Source organism: Phaseolus vulgaris, chromosome 7 (genome assembly GCF_051622355.1).
Source record: "Phaseolus vulgaris cultivar YP4 chromosome 7, ASM5162235v1, whole genome shotgun sequence".
Taxonomy (NCBI): domain Eukaryota; kingdom Viridiplantae; phylum Streptophyta; class Magnoliopsida; order Fabales; family Fabaceae; genus Phaseolus; species Phaseolus vulgaris.
In genome coordinates, this window is record NC_143504.1 from 14425635 (window position 1) to 14446699 (window position 21065).

At 32.1% G+C, this 21065-nt stretch overlaps 1 pseudogene; it reads left to right on the top strand.

The window, feature by feature from the left end:
- The first annotated feature begins 14023 nt into the window (after nt 1-14023).
- LOC137805581 (uncharacterized) lies at nt 14024-20712 on the top strand (annotated as a pseudogene).
- The last annotated feature ends 353 nt before the right edge of the window (nt 20713-21065 follow it).

The window sequence follows — 21065 nt, forward strand, 5'->3', positions numbered from 1 at the left end:
ATTGGGATTGTGCCTGTTCAACATAATGATTTGAGGTGTGTCACTTCGAGAACTTCGTTTTACAACATGTCTCTTGTAAACAAAACATGGTCTGGAAAGGTATATGGGTGGCGGTCGTGTGGTGCATATGGGAGCAAAGGAATCATATTATTTTTAGACATGGGGTTGGAGATGCAGAAGAGATTTTCCAAATGACACAACTAAAGTCATGGCTCTAGCTAAAACACAGGCTAGGAGCATTCCACTATTCGTTTTCGGATTGACATCTGAATCCTGTTTTGTGTATTAAAAGTTATGTGTAAAGGAAGTGTTATGTAGCTTTCAGGTTATCTTGCAGGTTCTGTTTTGGAAATATCTTGTTGGTTATTATGCAGGTCAAGTTCGATTTTTGTTTTAGTGTTTGCTAGGCCAAACAAATGGCCTTTTGTGAGTGGGGCTGGGTAGTTTTTAGGATGGGTTTGGGTTGTGTTGTGCCTTAGAAGCCCGTGATCAATTATGGTAAGTTCTCTTATCTTTTGTATATATGGGTTGGAACACCCTTAAAATATCCCTTTTTATTTATTACATTTTTTACTGATAAAAAAAAAACTACAAAATAAATATAAGAAAGGTTTGAGTGCAGTGAGAAAAAAAATCTCTCTCACCTCATAGCAAAACAAAATTTCAATTTTTTTAAAGATTCAATTTTTTTAAAGAGACGCGTTACATTTAATGTCTTACCATTTTTTCAAATAAATATTATCTTTTAAAAAATATACATGTAAAAATTCCAAAAATAAAATATCACACATTTGGACAACTTTGGATCTACACCACAAGGTTGGTAGATGATTTCGTTATAAAGCTTTTTGGACAAGTTTTTCATGATATGAAAAAAATGATAAGTTAAAATTAAGTTATAGACAAATTAATATTTAAAATTTAAAAGAACTATATGAACTTTTTTACAAATTAGTCTATATATAAATTAATTATATTTTTTTTATAAAAAGACTTATATACGAAAAATTCATTCAAAATATATATATATATATATATATATTATCTTTATATAATATCTTTAATTTTTGTTGCTGTTATATACAATAAATGGAGTGCGAACCCATCGTCCCCCCCAATCAATCTCATGAAGTCCTTGTTTCATTTATAAAATTCTTGTAAGGCATAAGAATAGCCACACAAATGCAATTCATTAATTAATTTATATAGTATAAGGAGTCCATGTTCTTTTCAGCCTCCTTACATTCCTTTCCGTTGGGCGTTACAAAGAGAATAATATGATCATCACCAAAGCACCACTAATTAATAACACGCATCTTCTTATATTTTTATCAATTTTTAAGATCTGTACACATTCATACTTCATGCCCAGATTCTTCACGGAAACTTCCATTTAATCTATTAGCACATGCATCTCAATAAACAACTCTCACCTCTTGCTAACTAAATTATTGGCCTTGGATCTCATGAATAACCAAGGAATAAAAATACATCAAATCTCTTTTTTTTATGAAGTAAAATATTAATAAATGGGAGTATTAACCCTAGCTTTTATCCATATAAAAAAAATCTAAACCTACTATCTTCAAAATATTTTTTTTTTTCTTAATAATAATATCAAAAATATTAATACGTGGACATTACAATTTCACCAAGATAAAGACTATTTATTACAACGTTAACATATAACATTCTGGTGTATTCTGTTCGAACGTCCTTATATAATTATTACATTATTTCACCAAACTTTCTTCCTCAGCATTTTATGTTACTATATCCTTTGTTGTCTTTCTTTTCGCTTTCCATCACTTGTGTAGTCAATTTTATCCTCGTGCTAGGTTGGTTAGTTATTTTCCACCTCTACACATTAAACCAGGTATTTTTTTCAGGTATATTGTAATTTACCATAGATGAAATCTCATTTTCTATGGATATACGAAATTTAAATGATGATTAAAAAAAAGTAATTTGTTGGGATGATTTGGTAAGAAATAATGGTTTCCTAATTATGGTAAGGAAATGATGTGAAAGATGAGAGGTAATCCAGCAGGGCACATGATGAGGATGAATGAGTAAAGAAGTTTGCAATATGATAAGTAGAGAAGTTTTAGGGCATGGCAATGACTTAGAGACAGGTCACATCAGAAAGAGAAGGAAACATCTCAAACCATAGTTGTGCCCTTGCCCTGTCAACATCCCTCCTTAACCCCATCTTTGATTGTTTCTTTCTAACCTACCTCAATCATAAGTATCCCTTGGATTCATGTCCTCTTGGCCACATATTCTAAGAACTTTGCCTTTGCCCAGATGGACTTGTCCAAATAAAAACATACCATTTTCATCTTTTACACTTAATGCAGTCATAATCACAAAACAAAACAAGAAGCCAATTTTCAGTGCAGGCAAATCCTATGCATATCCTTATCTAATGTAGACAGTGACTCCTATTTTAGATAATCCCATAATCTAGCTAATTTTACATGCACAACGCTGTGGAATGCAAATCCCTTCATTCTAAGTGTGGTCCAAATACCCATGTTTTTATGTAAGGTCAATCTTTGTGGTCCTCTTCTCATCAACGTAATACCTGCACAACAGTGCGTGTGCCAATGGGGAGGAATTTTAAAATCAAAAATACAAAAAAACTGGTCAATTCTTTCTTCTCGTAATTTAGGTGCATGTTACCACTTTTTACAACAATTAGAAGCTGCAAATAAAACCTGATAAAAACTTTTTAAAACAATTTTTTATTTGTTGGATTTTAGATCATTTTTAATAGGGCTGTAAATAATTAAATACATTTATTTGTTTGTTTAATTAATTTTATAAAATACATAATTAAAAGATTTTATCAACCAATACTTTTATTTTTAGTTGATTTTCAAAATGGAGATTTAGTCTGTCTCACTTGGTTTTATTGAGTCTGTTTAGTGAGACTTATTACATGTTTTATCACTTTTAATTATAAAGAATAATTTTAATTAGACTTATTTGTATTATTTTATATTTAGGACTTATTCCCTCGTATATACGTTGCTTTTTTTCATGTTTTGTGGAATGTTTTGTGTTTGATATTTTTTAATAAAAAAAAGTAGTGATAATCCTAAAGCCATATATGCATGATTTATATGAAAATAATCACATTATTATTTGATGACATTTCGTGTAACAAGATTGTCTTATGAATCTATTTTATAGATATATCAACCTTGTACAAAGTTAGCGAAAGACAATCCTCAAAAAGCCTAACATATAAAACTGAGGGTCGTAACTGATAAACGAAAACAATCCCGGAATTCAACATAAACTCATATCATTATCTAACCGATCTCATGCATACCAAAGGTTCAAGACACTAGTCAGAATACGAAAAAATTACTCTACAAGCTTTGGAATTCACCCATGACCATACATTCACTTGCACCATAGAAAAAATTTCATTATGATCTATTCTGCCACTTTAAAAAATCTTTTTATTCCTATGCTTCCACAACTCAGCTACCACCGCTACCCACACACAACCCCAAATCTAATTAACGCTTTTATTCATCCCACTAATCTTAAAACTCAAAAAGTGCATTTTTGGCTCGCGATGCTCCGCCGATGCCACCCCCAACCACGCGTAGCAGTATGACCATACTAGTCAGGCGACTCTGGAAGTACAAAAGAGGTGAGACGTAGTTTTCTCTTCCTCCCACACAGGTCACACATATTACTATCCAAGCTAAAAACCCTAAACCCTCTATGCAGTGAGGAGGGCTGATGGTTGGGCCTTTATCCTCCAAAAACCCGCATACCAATCCACCTCATCACCCTGGGCATCTTTCTTAAGGATTCCATATGCCGATTTGACAGTGAACGTATTGGTCTCACCATGCTTCCAGACTCATGTATCCTTCTTCTCCGCATTAACTCTTTTTCCTTCCAATAGACTCATCAACTCTTGTTCCTGAGTCATCTCACAATCAAACAGATTCCTTCTCCAGTCAATCTTCCAAACCCACTCCAAATTTCTTTCATCTCCTCTCCTTGCCAAAGCAGAGCTTCCTCCTCATAACAGATTGAGAAAAGTCTTAGGAATTTTACCTTGAGATTCGCATTTCCCACCCATTTATCCTCCCATAACCTTATCTCCCTCCATTTCCAACCCCCCAAGAACAGTTATCCTCAAAGCTACCTTTCCATCCCTCAAGCACTCACACTTCCTTTAAATCCCTCCACCAAAGAGAATCTAACTACACTTCTTTGATTCCTTAGTTCCCTCCACCCTCCATATTTTGAATCCAACACTTCTTTCCACAGACTCTTCTTCTCAAAACCCAACGTCAAATACATTTTCCTAACAAAGCAATATTGAATCGACTAATCTCTAACATTCTCATTCCTCCCTCTTCCTTCAGTTTACAAACATTTTTCCACGATGCCCACGCTATTTTCCTTCCTTCCGAGCTCTAACCCCACAAAAAAAATCTTTGTAGCTTCACTATTTCCTTTCCTACACCATTGTAGCCGGCATTTTAAACAAGGACAAATAGAATAAGGGAAGAGAAAACAACACCGATTTTATCAAACAAAGTCTTCTTGCCATCGAGATAAACTTGCCTTTCCGTCTACTTAATTTGTTCCTCACTTTTTCCACCACCCCTTCCCAGAACTTGCTTCTTTTGTGACAACCCCCTACTAACATGCCCAAGCACTTAAACAGAGTCTTCATCAAATCATAATTCAAAATAGGCGCACTACAATGTAACATATGCGAATTGCATCCCACCCCTCTGATACTGCTCTTCTAAAAACTAACCTTTAAACCTGAAGCTAATTCAAAACAATTTAGGATGACTTTGATGGCAAACACACTTTGTACTTTCTCTTTGTAGAAGAATAAAGTGTCGTCCGCGTCCTGAAGCATATTTACCTTAACGGACCAATCTCCAATCCTCAAGCTTTCTAGCTTCTCCTTCTCAACCGCCTTCCTAACAACTCCAGCCAATCTTTCTGCCACAATGAGAAAAGGAAAATAAGCTAGAGGATCTCCTTGTCTTAGTCCCTTCCTTGGTTTGAATTCCTGGGTAGGACTCCCCTTTACTAACACAGACACCGAGGATGACTTAAGACATGCCCTCACCCATCTGATCCACTTACCTCCAAAACCCAACCTGTCCATCATATAATAAATAAAGTCCCAAATGAACGAGTCATATGTCTTTTCTTAATCAACTTTGAAGAAAACACAACTAGTCTTTCTCCTTTTCATTTCTTCCAAGATTTTGTTTGCCACTAAAACGTTGTTCATTAACCCCCTACCCTCCAAGAAGGTTGATTGCCTACCGTCTATGACTCTGTGCAAAACCTTTTTGAGCCTCAAAGGCATAATATTATACACTATTTTGTATAAACATCCTACCAAAGATATTGGTATAAAATCATTCAGATTTTGTGGATTGTCAACTTTAGCAATCAAAGAAATAAACGAAGCATTTGTCCCCTTTGGTCATCTTCCTCCTTCCTTTTCTTTTTAAATATATACAAAATAATAATTGAATTATGTTATACAAAAATAATTTATTTCTTAATCCTAAACAGATGACCTTTTGTGAAAAGGTAAGCAATCATCTTGTATGAAAATACAAACCTTGAAGTGAGTAACTTTAGTGAAAACTAGAAAAAGAATATTATGGTGAGTATTTTAATTGTATTGATTAAATCATCAATAAAAAAATATTAAAACTTTTTACAATATAATGTGTTAGTAACATTAAATTACTTTTCATAAGCTTTTTAATTTTGATTATTTAATAAATATTTTTTAATATACTTTAATGAACACTAATAAGACACACATTCTCTTTAAAATGATAAATATATATTATTAGAAACTTACAATAAATTAGACCTTTAACATCAATTAAGAGATAGTCATGGTGTAGAACATTTGGAACAGGTAAAAATTTGGTCATAAATTTCAGCAATATTTCCAAAAACTATTTTCCTTACCTAATTGGTGCTTAAGCCCTATAACTTGTATTTAAATATTAAGCTAATTATATCAGGTGCCCATGCTAGATGTAAGAATTTTTGTGCAGGTGACTATGACAAACCACGTGTATTCAACAATGCAAGGAAAACTGTGTTTTGAAATTTTAACTCAGATTAATGTGACAATCTTTAAGTCGTTAGTTGTTATGGGGTGTTTTCAGGGACTTAGTTAAGAGCTATCTGTTTGATCATACGTAAGGTAGAAAATAATTGTTTTTTTAAAGATATATTTTCAGAACACTCTCTTCTTCTTGCAAAAAGGTTGAAATACCTCTAATATTTTTTTTTAATATTTATTAATTCTTTATTATTGATAAAAAAATTATTTATATAGAAAAAAATTATTAGAAAAAACTTATATAAATGATAACGTGAACACTATATACTATGTGTTGAGATCAAGGTAATTAAAAGATCAGAAACTAAATTTTGCGTCAATTGAATTGCGTTGAGACCAAAACTAAATAACAAAAAATGTAATTTTACAAATAAATTTACACTAAACATAACAAACATCTAATTACTTGATATTAGTCTTAATATACTAGTCTTAGCGTATTTCGAGCTTGTGTTATTGTTATTATTTCCTTTGACATGGTAATGAACAATGTTTACATAAGCTTTTGGTGATGTTATATTTGTTTGTTTAAATTTTAGGACTATTGGATTAAACAAGTCATATCTAATGTTTGCGTTATGTTGAATCTGTTCTAATAGGTTTACTAAAATAACCAGACTTAAACTTTGTATAAAAAAAAGTTGTGTAATGTTTTTAACGAGACAAACAAATAATCATTAAATAAAATTAATTAGTAAACAATAGTAATTTAAACTAATCAGGAAAAAGTAGTTTGCTAGCACCGACCTTTCTGACGTCGATGAAGATCTAGAATTAAAATAAAATAAAATAAAAATAGTTTTGACATGGTTGTTTCAAGTTTGTTCACTCTTTCAATGTGCTTACTGAGGAGGAGACGTCACAGTCAGTTATAAGCCATTACTTAGTTAATTCATGAATTAACAACTTGCTTTCTTTTTTCTTAATAATTTAATAAAAAATATAAATTGTACAAAAATGATAAAATGTCTCAGAAAAATGAACAATTTTTTAAACACTTAGGAAATAATTAATTATGATTATGTACTAACAGAGTTGTTAAATGTTGGACCAGATTCACTTAAGAAATATATTTGAAGCAACTTCAGCCTCAATAATATTATTACACATGTTGGTAGGTTTTGGGACAATGGACACTGGTAGGGCCTGGGCTGACCAAATACTTTTCTTTTTCTTAAAATGTTTAGTTTATGGTCAGAGAACGTATAAATGTATAAACAATGTAGAACCTGCCTAATTAATCTACCCATTTCTATAAATTAGTATTAACATTTCTATAACGTACGCGGCTTTTTTGTTAAGCTATGATTAGTAACGGTTAAGAATTACTTAGTTTAATCTTAAATACTTTGGCAAAAGGAAGACTAAAATTTTAAAGAAAAAGTACACCATGTGCCTCCAAACAAATAAATCTTACATGTTCACAGTGCAATGCTTTCAATAATTTAGATCTTATCTAAATTTATTGTATAACATTTAAAATAAAGAATCTGTTGGGTGCAATTTTATTGGATTAATTCAATTCAATATTTTTTCTTTTTACATATTTAAATACCACCTGCTAAATAGCAACGTAGTTTAATGATATTTTCTTGTATAATTGTTTGGTTGTTTCATCTTTGTACAGAGGAAGAAACATCTTAATGGATATTTTAGAGAGAAAAAAAATTATCTGAACGATTGAGCACTTGTGAGGGAGAAAACATAATTCAGACTCGCTTAACTTCAGGAAAAAATATTTTTTCTTAGATAACATAATTTTGAGGTTTTTTCATATTAAAATATAGAATATTGATTTTATTTTATTGCGAAGAACTTTTTAAATGAAAAGGTATGATTCAAATATTGTCTTTTCATGCTATCTAACATCTGAAAAATTAACTTTTTTCTTTTCTTTTTCAGAAGCTCTCAATTTGTCTCTTTTCATCTATGCTTTATTTTTATTTATTTATATACTACCGAGTTTTTACACATTATATTTCTATTTAACTTATCGTAATATTTTTAATAATTTGATATTCCTTTGAATTAGGTGCCAAATAAAAAAAACATATGTTTTGAGTTATATATATATATATTTACACAATAATATTTTTATTTTTCTCCCATTTATATTTTGAAAAATAAATTGTATATATTTAAGGAAGGGTGTACGTAAACGTAATGGTGAAGTTGATAAAAAGTAGGAGTGGAACAGAGTCTTATCTTTTTCTCGTGTGGTTGTTTGTGTCTCACCACACATGGATACCACTGGATTTTTATATTAGAAGAACATGAACTGTGCCATAAAAAGATAGCAAGTAACAATGTCTGGTCAAATCAAAATAATACTTGCTTGTTACATTATTTTAAAGCATTAACATTTTCTAGATGTGCTAAATAAATGCATTATATTGATGAGATAAATAGTAAAATAATGATGAGTTAAATATAGTAGCAAAAAGGTGTGTTTATTATTTATTTAACAATCTTTTTGAAGGGAAGGGAACAAGAGAGGCACTATAATGTTTTAGTAAAATAAAAGGGGATACGAATCAAACAATGGCTAACAAAAACTGAGCAGGCTTTAGAAAAGAAGATTACACGAATCATTTTGTGGTTAATATGTCCAAAAAGAGTGATCTCTGTCTTATTATTCTGGTTTTGTAGATAGGATAAAGAAGCAAAAGTTGGGTGGTAATGGGAATTGGGAGCAAGAATTAATGTTGATTAGAAGTTAAAGAGATTCTGAAACGAGATGAGTATATTTGAGAAGTAGTGTGCACATGAAAGATGATTTGGAGAGAGTGAGGATCCCAAATGAGGTATGCACGTATACTCTAAAATCACACCTTGCTTCTCCTTATATTGTTGTCTCCCCTTCTCCATGCTGGAATAGATGCGCTCAATATCAATTTTAACTCTAAAATCATACAAAACATTATTTCTTTTAGGGACTTTACAAACTTTAGGTTTCCATATAGAAAAATATGTGAAGCTTTAATATACTTTAACTATAGTTTTTTTGTGTTTTTAGTAATGTAATTTAATAATTGGTGTTGTCCGTGAAATAATAGAAAGAAAATAAAAAGAATAAATTTTAAAAATATAATCATCAATTATTTTATATCAAGATTTTTTATTTTTGAAAGCGACAATCAAGATAAAAGTTATTTTGATATAACAATAAAGGGAGAGGTGAATATGTCAACATTTTTATTCAAGAATCATAAGAGTGATACGGTGAAAAAAATTTAAAGTGTTATAACATGTGTCTTGAAAATCACTAGTGCAAAAAGAAGAAAATGATACGCTTTATTTAGTGCGGCTTTTGCGCTATTCGCTTTCGTAAAAAACGCAGTGGCATTTTTGAAATTATTTTGATTTACGAATGCGGTTATTTGAATAGCCGCATTCGTAAATCAAAGCACTTGATTTACGAATGCGGTTATTTGTATAACCGCACTTGTAAATCAAAACGCTTGATTTACGAATGCGGCTATTTGTATAGCCGCATTCGTAAATCAATTACGAATGTGGTTATTTGAATAACCGCATTCGTAAATCAAAATTCTTTGATTTACGAATGCGGCTTTACCTTTAACCGCATTCGTAAATCCTTTTTTACCCTAAATTTTGAAGCGCGCCACACACAATTTCAAACTTTATTTCTCGTCTTTGCCTTCGTTTCGCGTTCGCACTCTGAGTTCGTCTCCTTCTGCTGCATCTGCATTCCATTTGTGCAATGTAAGTTTCTTGAACTCTCTTCCTCTTCATCTTCACAAATATATGCATAAATGTTTTTCGTTTTTCTTATATATGTTTTTTTCCTTGCATTGGTGGTCTCGAAGCACTGTTTCGTTGGCTGACATTCGTTTTTCTTACATTGTTTGGTTTCTCGCATTGCTCAGTACTCTTTCATTGTCTTCGTGGTTTCTTGTGTATTTTTTGGTTTGCTCCGTTGCTGCTTCCCTGTCCACCGTCGCTTCTATTGCCGCCACCGTTGTTGGCGCTCCCGTGACTCTTCATCAACGTTGGCTTCACACAAGATTGACGATGTTTTAAAATTTTTAATTTTTTTAATGATTTGGCATATACAAGTGCGGTTAAAGCAAATAACCGCACTTGTAAATGGTATTTATAAATGCGGCTATATAGCCGCATTTATATTTCTTGATTTACAAGTGCGTGTTGATCAAATGCGGCTATAAAGCCGCATTTATAAATTCGAAATAGCCGCATTTGTTTTATGTTTCTGCACTAGTGAATAAGACACTCAAGAAAGTCGTAAATGAGACAATTGTTGTGTTTATGTAGGTAAAACTCAAGTCATTGTATGTAACTAAATTTTTTAAACGTAATTTCTATTTGAAGCAAAATTATATTCGTTCACAGTGACATAATCAAGAACTATAATAAAAATGTTTAAATAATTTTAAGAAATGATTAGAAGATCTTGAAAACGTTAAGGTGAAACTCAAAGATGAAAATAATGTTTTACTACTTCTTAATGTTTTACTCAAGACACTTAAGCATTTTAAATATGTTTTGTTATTTAGAAAGGGGTATACCATTACTTTAGAGGAGGTTCAAACCTCAATTCAAGCTAATAAGTTTCAGAATTGTCAAGAGTCTAAGACAAAAGATAATTGGTTGAGTTTGAACGTCCTACATACTAATAACAAGAGAAAGGTGGAGGAAAGGAAGAAAACAAAGCATTCATCAAACAATAGAGTGGAAAAGGGGTATGAGTGCTACAATTTCAACAAAAGAAGTCATTATAAGAAAGATTGCCCTAAAATTCAGAGGAATGAAAGAGGAAGAAATTCTAATTTCAAAGAGAATTTGTGGATGTTGTTATTCTGTCTGGCAATTATGAGTATACAAGAGTGTTAGTGGCTTCAATTCAAATACATAGAGAAATTGAATTATGGACTCAGGTTGTACTTATGACATGTGTCTAGTGAATGAGCTCTTTGAAACTTTAGAACTAAAAGAACGATGTGTGGTTCTTCTTGGAAATAACAAAATATGTAAGGTGCAAAACACGGGGTCAATAATCTTGAAGATGTTTAACAACCAAGAAATATTGTTGCAAGATGTGAGATATGCTTCAAAGCTTAGAAGAAATTTTTTTTATTAATATGTTTGATCTTATAAGTTGAAGAACTAAGACTGAACATGGTACTATAAAGATTTTATAGGGAGCCTTTATAGTTATTAATGGATTGAAGAGGAACATTTTGTATACTTTAGATGGTTCCACAATGATTGAACATGCGCTCGTGACTAATCAAAAGATGTAAGCAAAAAACTAAGTTTTGACATCTAAGGTTAGGACATAGGAGTGAGAAAGTTTAGTGGAGTTGAGTAAGCAAAACACGCTAGGAGATGATAGTATGGAGAATCTGAAATTTTGAAACCAATGCATACTAGAAAAGTTCCATTGATTAAAGTTTGAGACTAGTAAAGTGTCTACACTACAAGAAAATAATTAAATAGAAACTAATTTTAGAGACCAAAATAATATTAGTTACTATTTGACTAAATTAGAGACCATTTTATAAACTAAAAAAGTTATTGGTATCTAAAGTAATTTCTATTATTAATAAAAATTTATAAAATGATTTCTAAATTGGTAACTATTAGTTACCAAGGTTTTAGCTACTTACTACTTTATATTCTAAATTAGTCTTTATTAGTCTTTTAAAGACTAATTTAGAATCTAAAATATTAGTAGTTAAAACTAATGTAGCTAATGTAGATACCAATTTAAAAATCATTTTATAAATTTTTATTAATAATAGAAACCACTTTAGATATGAATAATTTTTTAGTCTCTAAATTAGTATCTAATTTAGTCAATATAGTGACTAATTATTTTTGGTCTCTAAATTTGCTTACTATTTAATGATTTTCTTGTAGTGCTAGTAAACTATTCAAGTATGCTTGTGCAGATCTTTAAGGGTTCAACACGAACTCATACTCATGGTTAAGGGTCTTATTTCTTACTATCATAGACGATTACTTGAGGTGGTATGAATTTATATATTGAAAAGTAAGATTGAGAACTTTAAGAGATTTAAGGAATGACATACCATAATCGGGAATCAACAATCAAACTTAATGTGCTTAGAATTGATAATGAATTGAAGTTTGTATCATATTACTTTAATGAGTTTTTCAGGAAAAAAAAAGATATAAGAAGATGTAAGGCAGTTATAGGAATACCTCAACAAATGGTCTTTCTGGAAGGATTAATAAAATCATTTTGGACTAGGTACAATGTATTTACTAAGTTTATTTGTCCAAGTCCAACATAACAATTTGGTTTGGGCATGTTGATCTTATTTTCTATGCTTTTAGTGCAATTGAAAAATAAAAGATTTGGAACCTAGAAGCTACAAAGAGGCAATAGAAAATGTAGAGTTTTATAGTGGTAATGGGCCATGAAATATGAGATTGAATTTTAGAACCACATGTGAATGCTTATGGATCCATCTAGAAATTAGAAGGTAGCACTACAAGGAAATAACAATTTAGTCACCGAATTTAGCGACCGAAAATTAGTGGTCACAATTTGCAACTGAAATAGCCACCAAATAACTGTAGTGTCAAATCTGCGACCGAAATAGCGACCGAATGAATTATTTATTATGTTAGTTAGTTTTGCGACCAAATCCGCGACCGAACATGAGAGTGACAAAACCATTGGTCGCTAAAGTGGTGGCTGTTTCGAATAACTTAGGAAAAATATATCTGCGACCGAATTAGCGACCGAATATGTTTATTTTTTAGCCACCGCTGTTATTTCGGTCGCTAAATTTTATTGCTTTTTTCTGCCACCGAATTAGCCACCGAATATTCTTACTTTTTAGCCACCGATTTTCTTTTGGTCGCTAAATATAAATGTTTATTTTTGCCACCGAATCAGCCACCAAATTTATTTATGTTTTAGCCATCGATTTTGCTTCGGTCACTAGATATAATTGTTTATTTTTACCCCTGAATTAGCCACCAAATACGTTTATTTTTTAGCCACCGAATTTCTTTTGGTCGCTAAATATAATTGTTTATTTTACTAGTACTATTAATAATAATAATAATAATAGTAATAATAATAATTCATTTTTATATTTAAAAAATTATAGAAGGATCACATACACTTTGAATATTAATGCGTACTCATCCCTTTAAAAAATAATTAGTTGTATTACTAATTTCTTTTTCTATTTAAAAAATATGTGTCAATTATATTTTTAATTTCTTAAATTTAAATAAAATTTATTAAATATTGATTTTATAATAGCAGCTCAAATAAAAATTCTAAATAAAATTATATAACACAATATTATTATTAATAAAATTAATCCTTTAAAAAAAATAGATTACACTATATAATTAAACTTAAATAAAATGATTTCTTTAAAATAACTTTAATTTTTAAAAATAAATATATTTTCCAAATTAAATTGTAAATAATTTTTTAATTATTAATTTCTTTTATTAATAACAATTTTATCACTTGTTTCTAAATTATTTTTGTTTAATTAAAAATTATTAACGTATCTGCCTTAGAAATTATAAATGTATCATTATGAAAAATAATTAATTGATTAAAATATCCACATTTATTATATGAATATTTAAATACTTATTTAATAGTTATTTTTTAATTTTATATTTTTTAATATTATTTATGAAGAGGAGTAAAAAAGAATGTGATAATTAGATAAAATTGGAGATTTGTTTTTTTTAAGTTTCAAAGTTATTTTGAAGTTGCAGATGCTTAGGGCACCAAATACTCAAAATTGGTCCATGGTGTAAGCAAAGGTGGGGAGGAAGCTTCAAGGTGGTCGGAGGCGGAGGTGAGCGGAGGCGGAGGTGAGCGGAGGCGAAGGTGAGCGGAGGCGGAGGTTAGCGGAGGCGGAGGTGAGCGGAGACGGAGGTGAGCGGAGGCAGAGGTACGAACAGAGGATATTTCTCCTCTCAGTTTTGTTAACTCTTTTCTATGTTTGATAGTTTTGTTCCCCAAATGGATTAGCTTGCCTTCTACCAATCTAGTGTGTTATGTGAGGAAACTGAAATTTGGTGATATAGTGATAGTCATTGTTGAAATTTTTTGAAAGCCAGTTGCTTCTGCGATTTGTGAGTTTGGTAGTGAAACCTTAGGTTAATAGTCTGCAGCTTGAATCTTTTTCAAGCTTTCTAGTGTGCATTTGAAGCTTGTTTCTGTCAAGTTCTCTGTTATTCCCCTACATGTGTGATATGGCCGTTTGGCTCCTTTTCTGGGCTTCATTTTTTCTGTCATTACATTGAGGAGTAGAAAGGTTAAAGTTGTCTAGCTTGGGCCTTCCCAGCAATTAGAGTTTAGCCCCAATTTAATCCAGTCACAGGTTGACCACTATCTCTCCAATATTAGCTGTGTCAAATCTCCAGCTGCATCAACTTCTAGATGTGTCTATTTCCAGAAGCATCCAGTTCCAACAGTTGTAAAGAGTACTTAGTGCTCCAGTGCTCTTTTTTGTGGCCTATAATCATGCCCTTTGTTTCCTTTGTAGCCTTCTGTAGTGGAGTCATATTATTTATAAAAAATTGTTTAAAACAAGCTTAAAACCCAATTTTCTAAGGTCTCACAAATAAAAGTTTAAATGTTGAAGTAACAGAAAAGTTGGAAATATTATGGATTAAAATGTCATTTTTTATTTTATTTAATGGCTTGTCTTAATTTCCCTATAGAAATCAATATTTGGGAAAAAATCTTAAATCAAACAGAAAAACTGAATTATCATTTAGTAATTAATCACTTTAAAATATCATTATTATATCTCTGAACAGTCTAAGCTCATTGTTGTGTCTTTAAAACGTGCAGAAGGGATAATATATACTTATTGGATCATGCTTACGTTGGCTGCAGCATGGATATGTTCCACTCATGAATTTTATTTTAATCAAAACTCACGACTACATTTCATTGTCATGCACTATGTCGGAAATATGTGGATGATGTTTATCTATATATTAGTAAGTCACGTTAAGTGAGAAAGTTAAACATTATTATATATTAAAAAAATTATATTTTGAGTTGGAAATAATGTGATTATATAAACAGTTGATGGTTCATTAATGTCAATTTTTTCTAGTATATTGTGTGATCAATGTTACGTCTTTCCTACTAAAGTGTTATACTCAGTGTATTTATCATTATAAGTTTACTTTAATCTAATTAACAATACTTTTTATATTTATATTTTACCTGTTATGATATTTCTTTTATAAAATACTATTGACTTTATAGTGTTAGAGAAATGAGTTAATATATAGCAATTAAGGGGCAACATGTCTGGTTTGAGGAAGTTGTTGGAGTATTTATTTGATGATTTGATAATTAAGTGCCCTATCATTCCACACTTGACCCTTCCTTGTCCTAAAGAGAAACCTTTCATAATGAACAGTAAGTGAAGATCTACGAAAATCCCACTTTTACTTGCATAGTGAATGCACGGTTTATTCCTATTCCTTTGCTCCTTTTCTGCGCACAACATGTTTATGCTTCTCTGTTTCGCTAGCGTTAAATCCTATCCCACTAACAACCATATAACTTCTTTTTATTTATAGGGCCATCAATATGACTAATTACAGTGTTTCTTCAGCCTCATTCATCTTTTTTTCGAATGTTCTATTCTATAATATTCATTTCCCTGTGTTCTAAACCAAATTAATGGTTGAACTTTAAAAAATAAAAGGTGAAAGATTTTTCCCTGTGTTCTAAACTTGCCTCTACATTCATTTCCTTAGTTTGTAGTTTCTTCTTTCTTATTCTTTTGTATGATATCGGGATGAAACTGTTGGCAATATGGCTAATCAATGGTTGATTATATCTCACTTTGTATTAGTTTTCCATGATGGTGACTAAACCTTTATTATTAGGCTGAAGCTAGTTTTACTTATTTAAATGATCTTTTTATTCAATATGACATTCTTCATCTCTCTTGTCTACAGGAAAAATATATATAGCAGCAGCTCTATATAAATAATAGAACCTCCTCCGAAGATCAGTCACAAAGTGAACCAACAAAGGTATGCTTCTCTTCCTGTCAACCCAATACTTTCATATTTGCATCCATTTTTTACTTTCTCCATTCAGTGTCCTGTTTTCTCTCTCCTAAAACAAGTGTATACATTAAGAATTTGTTGTAGTCAGATTGCATTAATGGAAATCCCCGAAGGTAGAAAGTGGATGTATAAAAGATTGGACAAAAACAAACATCTGACAGAGGAATTTAGAGAAGGAGTGTATGAGTTCCTACAACATGTTATTAGTCAAGAAAAGTTTCAAGAACAAGGTGAAATGTTAAGATGTCCTTGTATTAAATGTAGTTGTAAAGTTTTCAAGTATGTTGATAAAGTTGGGTGGGATCTTTATCAAGAGGGATTCATGCCTAATTATTATTGGTGGACAAATCACGGTGAAGAATTGCCACAATCCCCCCCCAGTGGATGTTTCCAGTTCATGTTATGGAACTTGTGAACAAAGAGAAGAATTAGGTCATTTCCATCAAATGATAATGGATCATGTGGGACCCTCAAATGCACATTGCATGCAACCAGAGAGTGTTATTGAATCTGAGTACATGGAGGAAAATCCTGATCTTGAAACTCGAAATTTTTTTAACATGCTTGCTGCTGCACAAGCACCCTTGTGGGAAGGATGCGAGAATCACTCAGAATTGTCAGCTTCTTTGGAAGCTCTAAGCTTGAAATCTGATTATAATATGTCTGAAGGATGTTTCAATAGAATGGTCCAACTTATGGGGGAGACTATGCCCAAAGATCATCGAATGGTTAATAATTTTTTCCAAGCTAAGAAGTCAGTGGAAAAATTGGGTTTGGGTTGTACGAAAATTGATTGTTGTCCAAAAGGATGCATGTTGTATTATAGGGAACATTGTCATAAAAGTATAACTAATTGCTTTATTTGTGGAATGGAGCGATATAAGACAGTCACTAGGAGGGGAATTGAAAAGAAAATTGCTATTAAGAAAATGTGGTACTTTCCCATCATTCCTAGACTTAGAAGGTTATACTCTTCAATGGCAACTGCACCTCACATGAGATGGCATAGTGAGAATCAAAGGGACCCGTCTATTTTGTCTCATCCATCTGATGGAGAAGCTTGGAAGCATTTTGATAGAATGCATCCAGATTTTAGTCAAGACCCAAGAAATGTCAGATTAGGTTTATGTGCAGATGGGTTTAATCCTTTTGGTCAATATGGAAAAAGTTATTCTTGTTGGCCAGTTATCCTAACCCCATACAACCTTCCGCCTTCCATGTGCATGAAGAGAGAGTTTATGTTTTTGACAATCTTAGTTCCAGGTCCTTCAAATCCAAAGCATAAGATTGATGTGTTCTTGCAACCACTTATAGATGACTTATGCACCTTGTGGGCTGAAGGGATATTGACTTATGACGTGTCACTAAGGCAAAATTTTATGATGAAAGCTGCTTTGATGTGGACAATTAATGACTTTCCAGCTTACGGCATGTTATCGGGTTGGATGACTTCTGGTAGACTTTCTCATCCATCTGATGGAGAAGCTTGGAAGCATTTTGATAGAATGCATCCAGATTTTAGTCAAGACCCAAGAAATGTCAGATTAGGTTTATGTGCAGATGGGTTTAATCCTTTTGGTCAATATGGAAAAAGTTATTCTTGTTGGCCAGTTATCCTGACCCCATACAACCTTCCGCCTTCCATGTGCATGAAGAGAGAGTTTATGTTTTTGACAATCTTAGTTCCAGGTCCTTCAAATCCAAAGCATAAGATTGATGTGTTCTTGCAACCACTTATAGATGACTTATGCACCTTGTGGGCTGAAGGGATATTGACTTATGACGTGTCACTAAGGCAAAATTTTATGATGAAAGCTGCTTTGATGTGGACAATTAATGACTTTCCAGCTTACGGCATGTTATCGGGTTGGATGACTTCTGGTAGACTTTCTTGCCCTATATGCATGGAAAGAACAAAGGCTTTTTATCTTAGTCATAGCCACAAGATATCCTTTTTTGACTGTCATCGTCAATTTCTTTCACCTGATCATCAATTTAGGAAGAATAAAAAGGCATTCAAGAAGAAGTTTGTTGAGACTGATCCCCCTCCTCCACGTTTGTCTAGTCTTGACATTTGGAATAGGGTTGCACACTTACCAGTTTGCACTGAATTACAAGAACAACCAAATATTCCTGAATATGGTATTAAACATAATTGGAAGAAACAAAGTATATTTTGGAGGTTGTCATATTGGAAAACTCAACTTTTACGTCACAATATTGATGTTATGCACACACAGAGAAATGTGTTTATGAATGTGTTTGACACTGTGATGGATATCAAAGGAAAAACTAAGGACACAAACAAGGCTCGATTGGATGTAGCACAGATATGCAATCGAAAAGAGCTAGAGTTGAAAGACATTGGTGGTGGGAAACTTATCAAACCAAAAGCAGCATATACATTTACGAAATCCCAAAGAGTCTTTATTTGTAAATGGGTTAAAGAACTGAAGCTTCCAGATGGATATGCTTCCAATTTGGGTAGATGTGTTGACCTTAATCAAGGCAAGTTACATGGCATGAAAAGTCATGATTGTCATGTGTTCATGCAACGTTTGCTTCCAATTGCATTTGACGCATTACCAAAATCAATCTGGAAAGTTCTTATTGAACTTAGTCTTTTCTTCAGAGAATTAAGTTCGACAACACTAAATGTTGAACACCTAAGAGTTATGGAAGAAAATATTCCTGTGTTATTGTGTAAATTGGAACAAATATTTCCACCAAGCTTCTTTGATTCCATGGAACATCTTCCAATTCATCTACCTTACGAGGCAAAAGTTGGTGGTCCAGTCCAATATCGTTGGATGTATCCATTTGAGAGGTATAAAATTACTAATCACTATTATAATATTTGTTGTTTATTTATTTAATATTTAAAATTATGTACATCCATATTCATTTTTAGGTTCTTACACTCCCTAAAAAAAAAGTAAAAAATAAAGCGAGGGTGGAAGGCTCTATTTGTGAAGCTTACTTGGTGGAGGAAACATCTACATTTGCCTCATTTTATTATCCTGATCATGTTGAAACAAGAAGGACTAGGATCCCTCGTAATCTTGAAGTAGGCGAGGGTTCTTCACGTGCTCCTCCTATTTCAATTTTCAATTATCCAGGAAGAGAAATCGGAAAATGCATGACATATTATCTAAATCAAAAAGACTTTGATGCTGCCCAATTGTATGTTCTTCAAAACTGTGAAGAGGTTCAACCATACTTTGAGTAAGACAATGTTCACTCATTTGAAAAGAAAGTTAATTATGTTGCATGAGGTTTGAATAATCAATTTCTTTGTTGCAGTATTTATGTTGAATATTTAAGAGAGATTAGTCCTACTGCTTCAGAAGCTCAAATTGGCCAATACATTTCATCCTATTTTGCTACATGGTTCAAACAATATGTATGTTTTTAATTTGCCTTTTATACAAATTTTACTTTTAGATAAACATTGTGTAATTTATAATCTTTTGTTTAGGTTCTAAATCCAGAAAATAATATTGAAGATCCATTATTGGTTAACTTAGCATGGGGTCCTAAGAGAAAAGTTCAATCATGGTCTATCTATGTTATCAATGGATACAAATTTCACACTGTTCTTTGGAGTGAAGGCATGAATTCCACTAACTATGGTGTTTATGTACGAGGAACCAATGGTCAATCAGAGTCAGATTTTTATGGAATATTGTCTAATATTATTCAATTGGAGTATACTGGCTTTCCAATAATGAATGTAGTTCTCTTCCAGTGTGAATGGTTTGATAATACTCCTAATATAGGAACCAAAGTAGATAAGAACTATGGGATCGTTCAAGTAAAAGAATCACGGAGATATAATAAAGCATATGATCCATTCATATTTGCCCAACAGGCAGAGCAAGTTTATTACACCAAATATCCAGAGGGACATCAAGGTTGGTTGGGAGTAATTAAAACAAAAGCTCGTATTAGAATCATTGATAACACAGTAAGTGAGGTTGAGCATGACACTCCATACCAAGATGATGAGCTTCTACAACTTGAAGTAGTGCTACATGTTGATCCAGAATTCATTCATGATTCTCTTGCTGATGTTGATGGGGGGCGAGAAGAAGTAGATATACAATTACTAAATGAAACAAACATAGATGAACAATACGAGGAGGAATACATTTCAAGTGAGGATAACATTGAGAGTGATTTCAGTGACACAGATACCTCTTCGGTAATTCATGCATTAAAAGTGATTGTATACCTTGTCCAAATTATGTTTAACATTAATTTTATTGTGGTTTCCCATAATTGTAGTGAATAACAGGGAAGATGACTGACATATTTGGTTGACATATTTGGTTGTAGAAAACACAATCAGGTTTGAGTCTTTTGATCATGATTACTTTATTTGTTTATTCAAAATTGATTGATCCACTTTGTATTAATTACATCTTATATATGTAATATTTTTTACTTGCAGATGACACCAAGGGGTAGAGGTGGTGGTCGTAGACCACCTAATCGTGGTGGTCGAGGTGTTCGTGTTGATGATATATCTTTACCCAATACCAACATTCCCCCTTCGTTTGTTCTTCCAACAACTATGGAGTCTACACATCCTATTTATGAAGGAGTCGCCCCACTTCCTACACTTCACGGACAAGATATTGAACATCATGTAGGAGAATCAAATCCTACTACCTTTTCTACAGAGCCAACTATGAATCAACCTTCACCGATACAAGACTCTCTTACACCTGACAATGAGTCTGGCAATGTAGTTGATCAAAGACCCTGGCTTCATGCAGAAAGAGGAGAGTAAGTATATTTTAATCTAATTGTA